Below are 12,205 nucleotides of genomic sequence, written 5' to 3' on the forward strand. Positions count from 1 at the left end.
TTTCCTCCAAAATTCCTCCTCATTTGTGCAGGTGGGTGCAAGTATCACATCTTTGAAGCCTATCCTCTTGTACTTTTTATTCCATTATGCTTCTACAAACCTTAGACATTCCCAGAAAATATTTATTACATTGTCTCACAATGATTGATGTACATGTCTAAGTATAACATGATTCCCATAAAACAGGCATCCTGTCTTTTTCATCTGTATCTCCCCAGGGCAATGCCTGATATATTAAATAATATTTTTAAAAACATGCTTGGGAATAAATATTTCTCTGAGGTCCTTTCCTCCTTAATCCTTACTTTATTCTGCAGTTCTTACTATAAAATGGAACGGGCCTTGCAAATGCCATGTTTCCTACAAAATCAAGCTATCCCAGTTATTCTTGTTTATATATGTATCTTGATCCTATTTCAGTTCTCTTCATTTTCCTCATTTCGCTTTTTAGTCACTAATATTCTAAAGTCTTTTAGTCTGCCTTTTTATAAAATAAGATATAGTATCCAATCCTAATTTTCATTTAAGTATTATCCTTCAGATTGAGTAGTGTTCAGAGTGCAGTGTCTCCTGTTATCCCCTTGCTGTTACCAAGAGAGAGGTCTTACACTCAGGATACTTCCACAGGTGCTGCTGCCCTTTTTCTTTTTTTCTTTTTTTTTTTTTGCCCTGGTGCTAAAATACGTATTACATAAAATTTATCATCTTAGCTATTTCTAAGTGTACAGTTCAGTGGTATCAAATACATTCATACTGTTGCACAGCCATTGCCACCATCCATCTCTATAACTCTTTTAATCTTATAAAATTGAAACTGTGTATCCATTAAACAATAACTCCCGATTTCCCCTCTCCCCAGCTCCCGTCAACCGCCATTCTGCTTCGTTTCTATGATTTTTGACTACACTGAGTACCTAATATAAGTGGAATCATACTGTATTTGCCTTTTTGTGACTGAATTATATTTCATTTAATGTCCTCAAGGTTCATTTGTGTTGCAACAAATTGTAGAATTTCCTTATTTTTTAAGGCTGAAAATGTTCCATTGTGTGTATATACTACATTTTGCTTATCCACTCATTTGTTGATGGACACTTGGGTTGCTTTCACTTTGTGGCTATTGTGAATAATGCTGCTATGAACACGGATATGCAGATATGTCTTTAAGACCCTAATTTCAGTTCTGTTTGGTATATACCCGGAAGTGGAACTACTGCATCATACATATGGTATTCCATTTTAATTTGGAATTTAATTTGGAAACCATACTGTTTTCATCGCTGGTTCTACCATTTTACATTCTCACCAACAGTGCATAAGAGTTCCAATTTCTTTACATTCTAACCAACACCTCTTTATTTTCTGTTTCTTGATAGTAGCCAATGTAATGGGTGTGAGGTGGTATCTCATAGTTTTGATTTACATTTCCCTAATGATTAGTGATGTTGAGCACCTTTTCATCTTATTGGCCACATGTGTGTCTTCTGTGAAGAAATCTCTATTCAAGTCCTCTGCCCTTTTTTAAATTGGATTGTTTGCTTTTTTGTTGTTGAATTTTAGGAGTTCTATATATATTCTGGATATTAACACATTAAAAGATGTCTACAAATGTTTTCTCCCACACTATGGGTTGCCTTTTAACTTTGTTGATGTGTGTTTTTTGATGCACAGAATTTAAAAATTTACACAAAGTCCGCTTGGTCTGCTTTTCTTTTTTTACTTAAACCTTATATTTTTGCTCTCATATCCAAGGAATCATCTCCAAATCCAGTGTCATGAAGCTTTTGTCCTATGTCTTCTAAGAGTTTTATTGTTTTAGGTATTAAATTTAAGTCCTTGATTGATTTTGAATTAATTTTTGTGTATGGTGTTAGATAAGGGTCCAACTTCATTCTTCTGCATGTGGATATACACTTTTTTTAGCCGATTTGCTGAAAATACTATCCTTGCTTTATTGAATGGTGTTGGCAACCCTTGCCGAATGCCATTTGACCATAGATGTGAGGGATTATTTCTGGGCTCTCTATTTCTTCCATTGGTTTATAGTTCTGTCTTTATTTCAGTACCATGCTGTTTTGGTTACTATTGCCTTATAATAAGTTTCAAAATCAGGAAGAGTTGGTCCTCCGATTTTATTCTTCTTTTCAAGATTATTTGAATCATTCAGGGTCCCTGAAGTTTTAATAATATTAAGTCTTCCAATCAATGAACATGAAATGTGTTCCCATTTATTTATTTATGTCTTCCTTAATTTCTTTTAGCAATGTTTTGTAGTTTTCATTGTACAACTTTCACTTCTTGGTTAAGTTAATTTTTAAATATTTTATTGAAATTGATTTCATGATTTCCTTTGCAGATTAGTCATTAAGCAGGTCCTCTGAATTTTTAGGAAGTTACTAAAAAATGTAACATGAACAAGAACCTGCCATGATTTTTTTTTTAATTCCAGTGTACTTAAAATACAGTGTTAATTACTTTTAAGTGTAAAATATAGTGCTCCAGCAATTCTATACCTTACTCAGTGTTCATCATGATAAATGTGCTCTTAATCCCCTTTACCTGTTTCACCAGTCCCCTGACCCACCCCCCTCTGGTAAACATGTTTGTTCTCTATATTTGAGAGTTTGGTTTTTTGTTTGTCTCTTTTTTTTCTTTGTTCATTTCTTTTGTTTCTTAAATTCCACATTTCATTGAAATAATATGGTATTTGTCTTTCTCTGACTGATTTATTTTACTTTGCAGTATACCCTCTAGATCCATCCATGTTGTTAGAAATGACAAGATTTCATTCTTTCTTATGGCTGAATAATATTCTGTGGTGTATATATAGCACATCTTCTTTATCCATTCATCTATTAGTGGACACTTGGGTGTCTTTCATATTTTGTCTATCGTAAATAATGTTGCAGTAAACATAAGGATGCATATACCTTTTTGAATTAGTGTTTTCATATTCTTTGGGTAAATACCCAGTAGTGGCATTACTGGATCATATGGTAATTCTTGTTTTAATTTCTTGAGGAACCTCCATAGTGCTTTCCACAGTGGCTGTACCAGTTTGTATTCCTACCAAGAGTGCAAGGGGTTCCTTTTTCTCCACAACCTTGCTAACACTTGTTTCTTGTGTTTTTGATTTTAGCCATTCTGACAGGTATGAGGTGATATCTCTTTGTGGTTTTAAATTGCAGTTCCCTGATTAGTGCTGTTGAGCATCTTTACATGTGTTTGTTGACCATCTGTATGTCTTCTTTGGAGAAATGACTCTTCCTGTCCTCTGCCCATTTTTAAATAGGATTATTTGTGTTTTGAATGTTGAGTTATATAAATTCTTTATATATTTGGAGATGAACCCTTTAATGGATATATCTTTTGCAAATATATTTTCCCATTCAGTAGATTGCTTTTTAATTTTGCTGATTGTTACCTTTGCTATGCAGAAGCTTTTTATTTGGATACAATCTCACTTTATTTTTGCTTTTGCTTCTCTTGCCTTGGGAGACATATCCAGAAAAATGTTTCTATGGGTTAATATCAGGTAAATACAGTGTTACATTAGTGCACTACCTGTGCACTCTTCTAGGATTTTTACAGTTTCAGGTCTCACATTTAGGTCCTTAATCCATTTTGAATCCATTTTTGTGTATGGTATAAGAAAGTGGTCCAGTTTCATTATTTTACATGTAGCTGTCCAATTTTTCCAACACTGTTGAAGAGACTGTATTTATCCCATTGCATATTCTTGCCTCCTTTGTCATAGATTAACTGACTAATCATGAGTTTATTTCTGGGCTCTCTATTCTGTTCCACTGATCTATGTGTCTGTTATTCTACTAGTACCATACTGTTTTAATTACTGTAGCTGAGAGTGTGATACTTCCAGTTTTGTTTTTCCTTTTCAAGATTGCTTTAGCTATTTGAGGTCTTTTGTGTTTCCACACAAATTTTAGGGTTATTTGTTCTAGTTCTATGGAAAATGCTGTTAGAATTTTGGTAGTAATTGAATTAAATCTGTAGATTGCTTTTGGTAGTATGGACATTTTAACAGTATTGGTTTTCCCAGTCCATTAGTATGGAATATCTTTCTATTTTGTCATCTTTAATTTCTTTCATCAGTTTTTTTTATAGTTTTCAGAGTACACGTCTTTCACCTCTTTGGTTGAGTTTATTTCTAGATATTTTTTAATGTTTATTTATTTTGAGAGAGCACATACATGTGAGCAGTTGAGGGACAGAGAGAGAGGGAGAGAGAGAATCCCAAGCAATCTCCATGCTGTCGGCACAGAGCCTGATTCAGGGCTCTGTTTCACAAACCGTGAGATCATGACCTGAGCCGAAACCAAGAGTCAGGTGCTTAACCAACTGAGCCACCCAAGCACCCCTATATATTTTATTATTTTTGGTGCAACTGTAAGTGGGATTGTTTTTTAAATTTCTGTTTCTGCTATATCATTTTAGTGTAGAGAAATGCAACAGATTTCTGTCTGTTGATTTTGTGTTCTGTAACCTTCCTGAATTCTTTCATCATTTCTAGTAGTTTTTTGGAGTCTTTAGGGTTTCTTGTATGTAGTATTATGTCATCTGCAAATAGTGAAAGTTTATCTTTTTCCTTACCGATTTGGATGCCTTTTATTTCTTTTTGTTGTCTGATTGTTGTGGCTAGGACTTCCAGTACTATGTTGAATAAAAGTAATGGAAATGGATATCCTTATCTTGCTCCTGATCTTACAGGAAAAGTTCCCAGTTTGTCACCATTGAGCATGATGTTAGCTGTGGGTTTTTAACATATGGCTTTTACTATGTTGGGATGTGTTTCTCTAAAACTACCTTGTTGAGGGATTTTACCATGATTGTTGTATTTTGTCAAATGCTTTACTGCATCTATTGAAGTTATATGGTTTTTAATCTTGCTCTTTCTTATTGATGCCATGTATCACATTGATTTGTGAATATTGAACTCCCCTTGCATCCCAGGAATAAATCCCATTTGATTGTACTGAGTGATTTTTTTTAAGGTATTGGTGGATTCTGTTGCTGTTATTTTGTTGAGAATTTTTGCAACTATGTTCATTGGAGATAGTGGTCAATAGTTCTCTTTTTTTGTGGTGTCTTTATCTGGTTTTGGTATGAGGGTAATGCCGGCCTTATAGAATGAATTTGGAAGTTTTCCTTGCTCTTCTTTTTGTGGAACAGTTTGAGAGGATAGGTATCAACTCTTATTTAAATGTTTGCTAGAATTTGCCTGTGAAGCCGTCTGGCCCTGGACTTTGGTTGAGAGTTTTTTGATTACTGATTCAGTTGCTTTGCTGGTAATCGATCTGCTCAAATTTTCTGTTTCTTCCTGATTTCAATTTTGGTAATTTATTTGTTTCTAGGAATTTATCCATTTCTTCTAGGTTGTTCAATTTGTTGTCATATAGCTTTTCATAATATCCTCCTATAATTGTATTTCTTTGATGTTGGTTGTCATGTCTACTCTCTCATTTGTGATTTTATTATTTGGGACCTTTCTCTTTTCTTTTTGATAAATCTGACTAAAGGTTTATTTTTGTTGACTTTTCAAAGAACCAGCTCCTGGTTTCATTGTTCTATTGTTTTTGTTTCTATATCATTTATTTCTATACTAATCTTTCCTTCCTTCTGTTAGGTTTGGGTTGTTTTTTTCTTCTCCTCCTCCTCCTCCTCCTCCTTCTTCTTCTTCTTTTTCTTTTAGCTCCTTTAAGTGTAAGGTTACATTATTTGAGAATTTTTTTTGCTTCTTGAGGCAGACCTGTATTGCTATAAACTTCCCTCTCAGGCCACTGTTGATGTATCCCCAAAATTTTTATGTTTGCATTTTCATTTGTCTCCATGTATATTTTTATTTCCTCCTTGATTTCTTTATTGAAAGAATTCAATAAAGAATTCATTGTTTAGTACCACTCATTGTTTAGTACCATGTTATTTAACCTCCATATATTTGTGTTCTTTCTTATACTTCTTGTTTCATACAATTGTGGTTAGAAAAGGTGCATGATGTGTCTTTGATATTATTGAATTTGTTGACACTTATTTTGTGGCCTATTATGTGATGTCTTCTGGAGAATGTTCCATGTACACTTGAAAAGAATGCATATTCTGCTGTCTGAGGATGGATTGTTCTGAATATATCTGGTAAATCCCTCTGTCCAGCGTGTCATTCAAAGTCATTGTTTCCTTATTTATTTTCTGTTAGATGATCTGTCCACTGATGTTATTGGGGAGTTAAAGTCCTCTACTGTTACTGTATTATTATTGATTCGTTCCTTTATGTTTGTTAATAATTGTTTTATGTATTTGGGTGCTTCCATATGGGTGCATAAACATTTACAATTGTTATATTTTCTTGTTGGAGTATCCCTTATGTTATTATGTAGAATCCTTCTTTGTCCCCTTAGAGTCTTTGTTCTAAAGTCTACTTTGTCTAATACATGTATTGGTACTCTGGCTTTCTTTTGATAGCCATTTGCATAATAAATGTTTCTCCAACCCCTCACTTTCACTCTGCATGTGACTCTAGGTCTAAAATTCTTCTCTTACAGGCAGCAAGGTGGGTCTTGTTTTCTTATCCCTCCTGACACCCTATATTTTTTGATTGGAATGTTTAGTCCATTTACATTCAAAGTAATTATTGATAGATATAAATTTATTGCTATTTTGTTACTTGTTTTGTGGTTGTTTCTGGAGCTTTCCTCTGATCCTTACTTGTCTTTTTCACGTTTGCTGATTTTCTGTAGTGATACATTAGAAGTCTTTTCTTTATTCTTTGCTTATTTATTTGTGGGTTTTTTTTTAAATGTTTATTTTTGGGGGCACCTTGGTGGCTCAGTCAGTTGGACGTCTGACTTTGGCTCAGGTCATGATCTCATACTTCATGAGTTCAGGCCCCGTGTCTGGTTCTGCATTGACAGCTCAGAGCTTGGAGCCTGCTTCAGATTCTGTGTCTACCTCTCTCTGTCCCTCCCTCACTCACTCTCTGTCTCTCTCTCCTTCAAAACTAAATAAACATTAAAAAAAATAATATCTAAATAAATGTTTATTTTTGAGAGAGTGAGAGAGAGAGAAGTAGAGATAGGAGGAGAGAGAGAATCCCAAGCAGGCTCCATGTTGTCAGTGTGGAGCCCAGCATGGGGCTCAAACCCATGAACCGTCAGACCATAATCTGAGCTGAAATCAAGTCAGATGCTCAAGCAACTGAGCCACCCAAATGCCCATATATGTGGTTTCTGATTTATGGTTACCATTAGGTTTGTTTATAACCTCTTCTTCATATAGCATGTATATTAAGTTGCTGGTCATTTAAGTGTGAACCCATTCTTTTTTCCTCTCCTCCCCTCATTTTAGGTATGTGTTATTTTATATTCTTTGTGTGTGTGTGTGTGCGTGAGTTCTTTGATTTTTTCCCAGAGATACTCATTTTTACTTCTTTTGTGTTTCTTATCTTTATACCATCACTTTTGGTCTCCCCTCAACTCCACTCAAAGAGTCCCCTTTAATACTTCTGGTAGGGCTGGTTTAGTAGCCATAAACCCCCTTTTTTTTTTTTGGAGGTTGTATTTTACTTTATTTTTTTAATATAATTTATTGTCAAATTGGCTAACATACAGTATGTACAGTGTGCTCTTGGTTTTAGGGGTAGATTCCCATGGTTCATCGCTTATATACAACACCCAGTGCTCATCCAAACAACTGCCTTCCTCAGTGCCCATCACCCATATTCCCCTCTCCCTCACCTCTCCATCAACCCTCAATTTGTTCTATGTATTTAAGAGTGTCTTATGGTTTGCCTCCCCCGCTTCTGTCTGTAACTATTTTTTCCCCTTCCTGTCCCCCATGGTCTTCTGTTAAGTTTCTCAAATTCCACACATGAGTGAAAATATATATCTATCTTTCTCTGACTGACTTATTTCGCTTAGTATAATGCCTTCCAGTTCCATCCACATTGCTGCAAATTGCATGATTTCATTCTTTCTCATTGGCAAATAGTATTATATATATAAACCACGTCTTCTACATCTGGATGGCCAACAGGCACATGAAAAGATGCTCAACATTGCTCCTTATCAGGGAAATACAAATCAAAACCACACTCAGATATCACCTCACGCCAGTCAGAGTGGCCAAAATGAACAAATCAGGAGACTATAGATGCTGGAGAGGATGTGGAGAAATGGGAACCCTCTTGCACTGTTGGCGGGAATGCAAACTGGTGCAGCCACTCTGGAAAACAGTGTGGAGGTTCCTGAAAAAATTAAAAATAGACCTACCCTATGACCCAGCAATAGCACTGCTAGTAATTTACCCAAGGGATACAGGAGTACTGATGCATAGGGGCACTTGTACCCCAATGTTTATAGCAGCAGTCTCAACAATAGCCAAATGATGGAAAGAGCCTAAATGTCCATCAACTGATGAATGGATAAAGAAATTGTGGTTTATATACACAATGGAGTACTACAGGGCAATGAGAAAGAACGAAATATGGCCCTTTGTAGCAACGTGGATGGAACTGGAGAGTGTGATGCTAAGTGAAATAAGCCATACAGAGAAAGACAGATACCATATGATTTCACTCTTATGTGGATCCTGAGAAACTTAACAGAAACCCATGGGGGAGGGGAAGGAAAAAAAAAAGAGGTTAGAGTGGGAGAGAGCCAAAGCATAGGAGACTGTTAAAAACTGAGAACAAACTGAGGGTTGATGGGGGGTGGGAGGGAAGGGAGGGTGGGTGATGGGTATTGAGGAGGGCACCTTTTGGGATGAGCACTGGGTGTTGTATGGAAACCAATTTGACAATGAATTTCATATATTGAAAAAAAAATAAAATGAAGGGGGCTCTGCAAAAAAAAAAAAAGTCTTCTTTATCCATCAGTTGATGGACATTTAGGCTCTTTCCATAATTTGGCTCTTTTGAAAGTGCTGCTGTAAACACTGGGGTACATATGCCCCTGTGAATCAGTACTCCTGTATCCTTTGGACAGATCCCAGTAGTGTTCTTGCTGGATTGTAGGGTAGTTGTATTTTTAATTTTTTGAGGAACCTCCACACTGTTTTCCAGAGCGGCTACACCAGTTTGCATTCCCACCAACAGTGCAAGAGGGTGGTTGCGAACCTCTTTAGTCTTTGTCTGGGAAACTCTATCTCTCCTTCTATTGTGAATTATAGCTTTGCTGGATACAGTATTTTTGGCTGCACATTTTTCCCATTTAGCACTTTGAATATATCATGCCACTCCCTTCTGGCCTGAAAAGTTTCTGTTGAAAAATCTCCTGCTAGCCTTATGAGTGTTCCCTTGTAAGTTACTGACTTCCCTTGTCTTGCTGCTTTTAAGATTTTTTTCTTAATCACTGTATTTTGCAAAGTTAATTACAATGTGTTGGTGTTGGCCAACTTTTGTTGATTTTGATGGGAATTCTCTGCTTTCTGGATCTGGATGTCCATTTCCCTTCCCAGATTAGGAAAGTTTTCAGCTATTATTTTTTCAAATAAATTTCATGCCCATTTCTATATCTCCTTCTTCTGGGATTCTTATAATATAAATGTTAGTCCATTTGGTGGAGTCACTGAGTTCCCTAAGTCTATTCTCATATTACATAATTCTTTCTCTCTTTTGTTTACATTGTTTTCCATTACTTTGTCTTCTGTGTCGTTAATTTGTTTTTCTGCTTCTTCTAGCTTCGTGTTCATTGTGCATCAAGCATGTTTCAAATCTTGATGATTATACTCTTCATCTCTGATGTCTCACTCTTGTATTCCACTCTTTCCTCAAGCCTAGTGAATATCCTTATGAGAGTTGCTTTAAATTTTCCATCAGTCATGTTACTTATATCAGTTTTGCTTAGGTTTCTGGCTGTGGCCTTACCTTGTTCTTTCATTTGGAAAAAATTCCACTGTCATTTTGTCTAAATCTCTGCCTGCTCATGTGTGTTAGAAAAGCAAGTTATGTCTCCTGCTCCTAAAGTAATGGCCATGAACAAGAGGTCACGTAGTGCCGAGGGCCTGCCACTTCAGGAAATGTCTCGAGTATGTGCTTCATGTGCTCTGCTGTTGTGTTCTGGCTGCTCTATTCTTCAAGACAGTCATCTGCAGAGGTTCTCCTTGCCTAGTATGGGCAGTGTTTGGTCTCTGGCCTGAATGTGGCAACTTTTAACTAGGTGTACTCTGGTCTGCTTGTGAAATGATACCTGTCACCACCTCCGCTGGAACTGAGGCCCTGCAAAACTCTCCTGTCTACCCTATGTCTTTTGATTGTAGTGTTAACCCATTTACATTCAAAGTAATTACTGGTAAGTATGTACTTTTTGCCATTTTGTTACTTGTTTCACTGTTGATTTCATGGTTCTCTGTTCTTGTGCTTTTTTTCATGGTTTGATGGCTCTTTTTATATGGTTAGATTCCTTTATTTTTTGCTTATTTATTATAGGTTTTTGATTTGTGGTTACTGTTAGGTTTATATATAGCAGTCTATATTAAGTTGATGCTCGCTTAAATTTGAATCCTTCCTAAAAGCAGTAAATTTTCACTCTTCTCACCCCTACCTTTTATGTATTTGGTCTTATAATTTGCATCTTTTTTATTTTGTGAGTCCTTTAACTAATTTTTATAGATATAGTTAATTTTACTGCATTTGTGCCTCCTTTTTTTTTTTTTACTCCTGCTTATGGTCTTTCCTTTCCACTGAAAGAATACCCTTTAACATTTCTTGTAATGCTGGTTTAGTGGTGATAAATTCCTTTATCTTTTGTTTGCGAAACTCTTTATCTCTTCTATTCTGAAACCAAGAATACTCTATCCAGGAAGGCTATTTCTTCAGAATAGTTTTACTATATTTGCACACTTAGTATCCTAGATCTAATTATGTCTGGCCTGTAGCTTTGAACTTATTTAAAACAGTTTTAGACTTCAGCTACTTATTTATAACACATGTGCCCCTTCTATTTTAAAGAAGACTATTTCCTTAATCAATGAGATGGAAGCAAAGAAAAGGTTGATTAGCCTGATTTTAGTCCATTATCTGGTAGCCTATTGCCATTTTTTTTCAAGCAGTGAACTGTAAGCTTTAGTTTATTTAGTTTATTCTGTGATCTAGCCTTCCTGACAGGCTTACAGGTTATTACTTTAAAATTAAAAAAAATTGTTATATGTTTTTCTATCTCTTATTTGTGTTCTTTAAATCTGAGTTTATTTGAAGGTTACCTGTTACAATGAAATAAAATTGATTTATTTAGATTTTTTTTCTTCATTAGGATTAATTCTAATTTTAGTCTTTCACTCCTCTTGAACAGTATTCACCTTTATTCATCTTTAGCTGTGAGCTTATAATTATATTTTTTGTGCTCTTTTAGAAGTTTAGGGAACATGTAGAATCAAGGATGTAAAAAGTGGTCAGTACAATTCCTAACACACAGTAATATCATTTCTAATCCCACATTTCCTTATCTCTATCTTGGAGGCAGTAATAAAATTGTTGCCACCTACCAATGCCTGTAAATCCTTCCAAGTGTCTTTTGGAGTACTGTGTCTTTTGGGAGGTCCTCTTCGCTATCATATGACATGAGTGGTATTGGCCTCTTCTCTCTTCTGTGTGCATGTCATTTTCACTGCCACTGGGATCTGGTGCAAACCTAGAACTCTGACCCTAAAGCACCCCCATGAGACCTCATATTGGTATTCGGGAAGTCTGTACCCTATTCTTCCAACTCTTGGGGTTTATTTTTCTTTCTGATCTCCCTTCTGATTTATTCAATCTTGTGAAAAACTTCAGCAATTTTAATAGGCTGCAATGTGGAAATTTTTCCTTGAATTGTTAATACCTCCACTAGCTGAGTCAGGTACCTGTATGTGTAATAGATACAACTGGCAACCACTTGAAGCAAGAGTAAAAGTATAGAATATTCTGGACAGGTCCCTGCATTTCTACCCTTGATGTGTTTATTAGATAACCTCAGGAATTAACAGCCATTTCTAGCAATTCGTAAAAGTGCTTACTGGAAATTGTGCAGGAAACTATTCTTTGCTACCTATAAATCTGCTTTTCCCACCCTGTCCCCCTTTACGTGCTGATGGCTTTTTAACTAACCACTTATTAGCAATTGTAAACTCTTCTTAGATTTTGAAACAGTGTCTTAAGCCACCCTCCAGTGCTTTCCTAATGAGCATTGTGTTTGAAACTAAAATATCAGTATTTTAT

General features: G+C 35.7%; 1 protein-coding gene across 2 annotated transcripts in view; it reads left to right on the forward strand.

The window, feature by feature from the left end:
• The window catches only part of STRADB (STE20 related adaptor beta), a 32,665-nt gene that overhangs the window by 8,652 nt on the left and 11,808 nt on the right, over positions 1-12,205 (forward strand). The window lies entirely within an intron of this gene.

This window comes from Acinonyx jubatus, chromosome C1 (assembly GCF_027475565.1).
Source record: "Acinonyx jubatus isolate Ajub_Pintada_27869175 chromosome C1, VMU_Ajub_asm_v1.0, whole genome shotgun sequence".
Lineage (NCBI taxonomy): Eukaryota > Metazoa > Chordata > Mammalia > Carnivora > Felidae > Acinonyx > Acinonyx jubatus.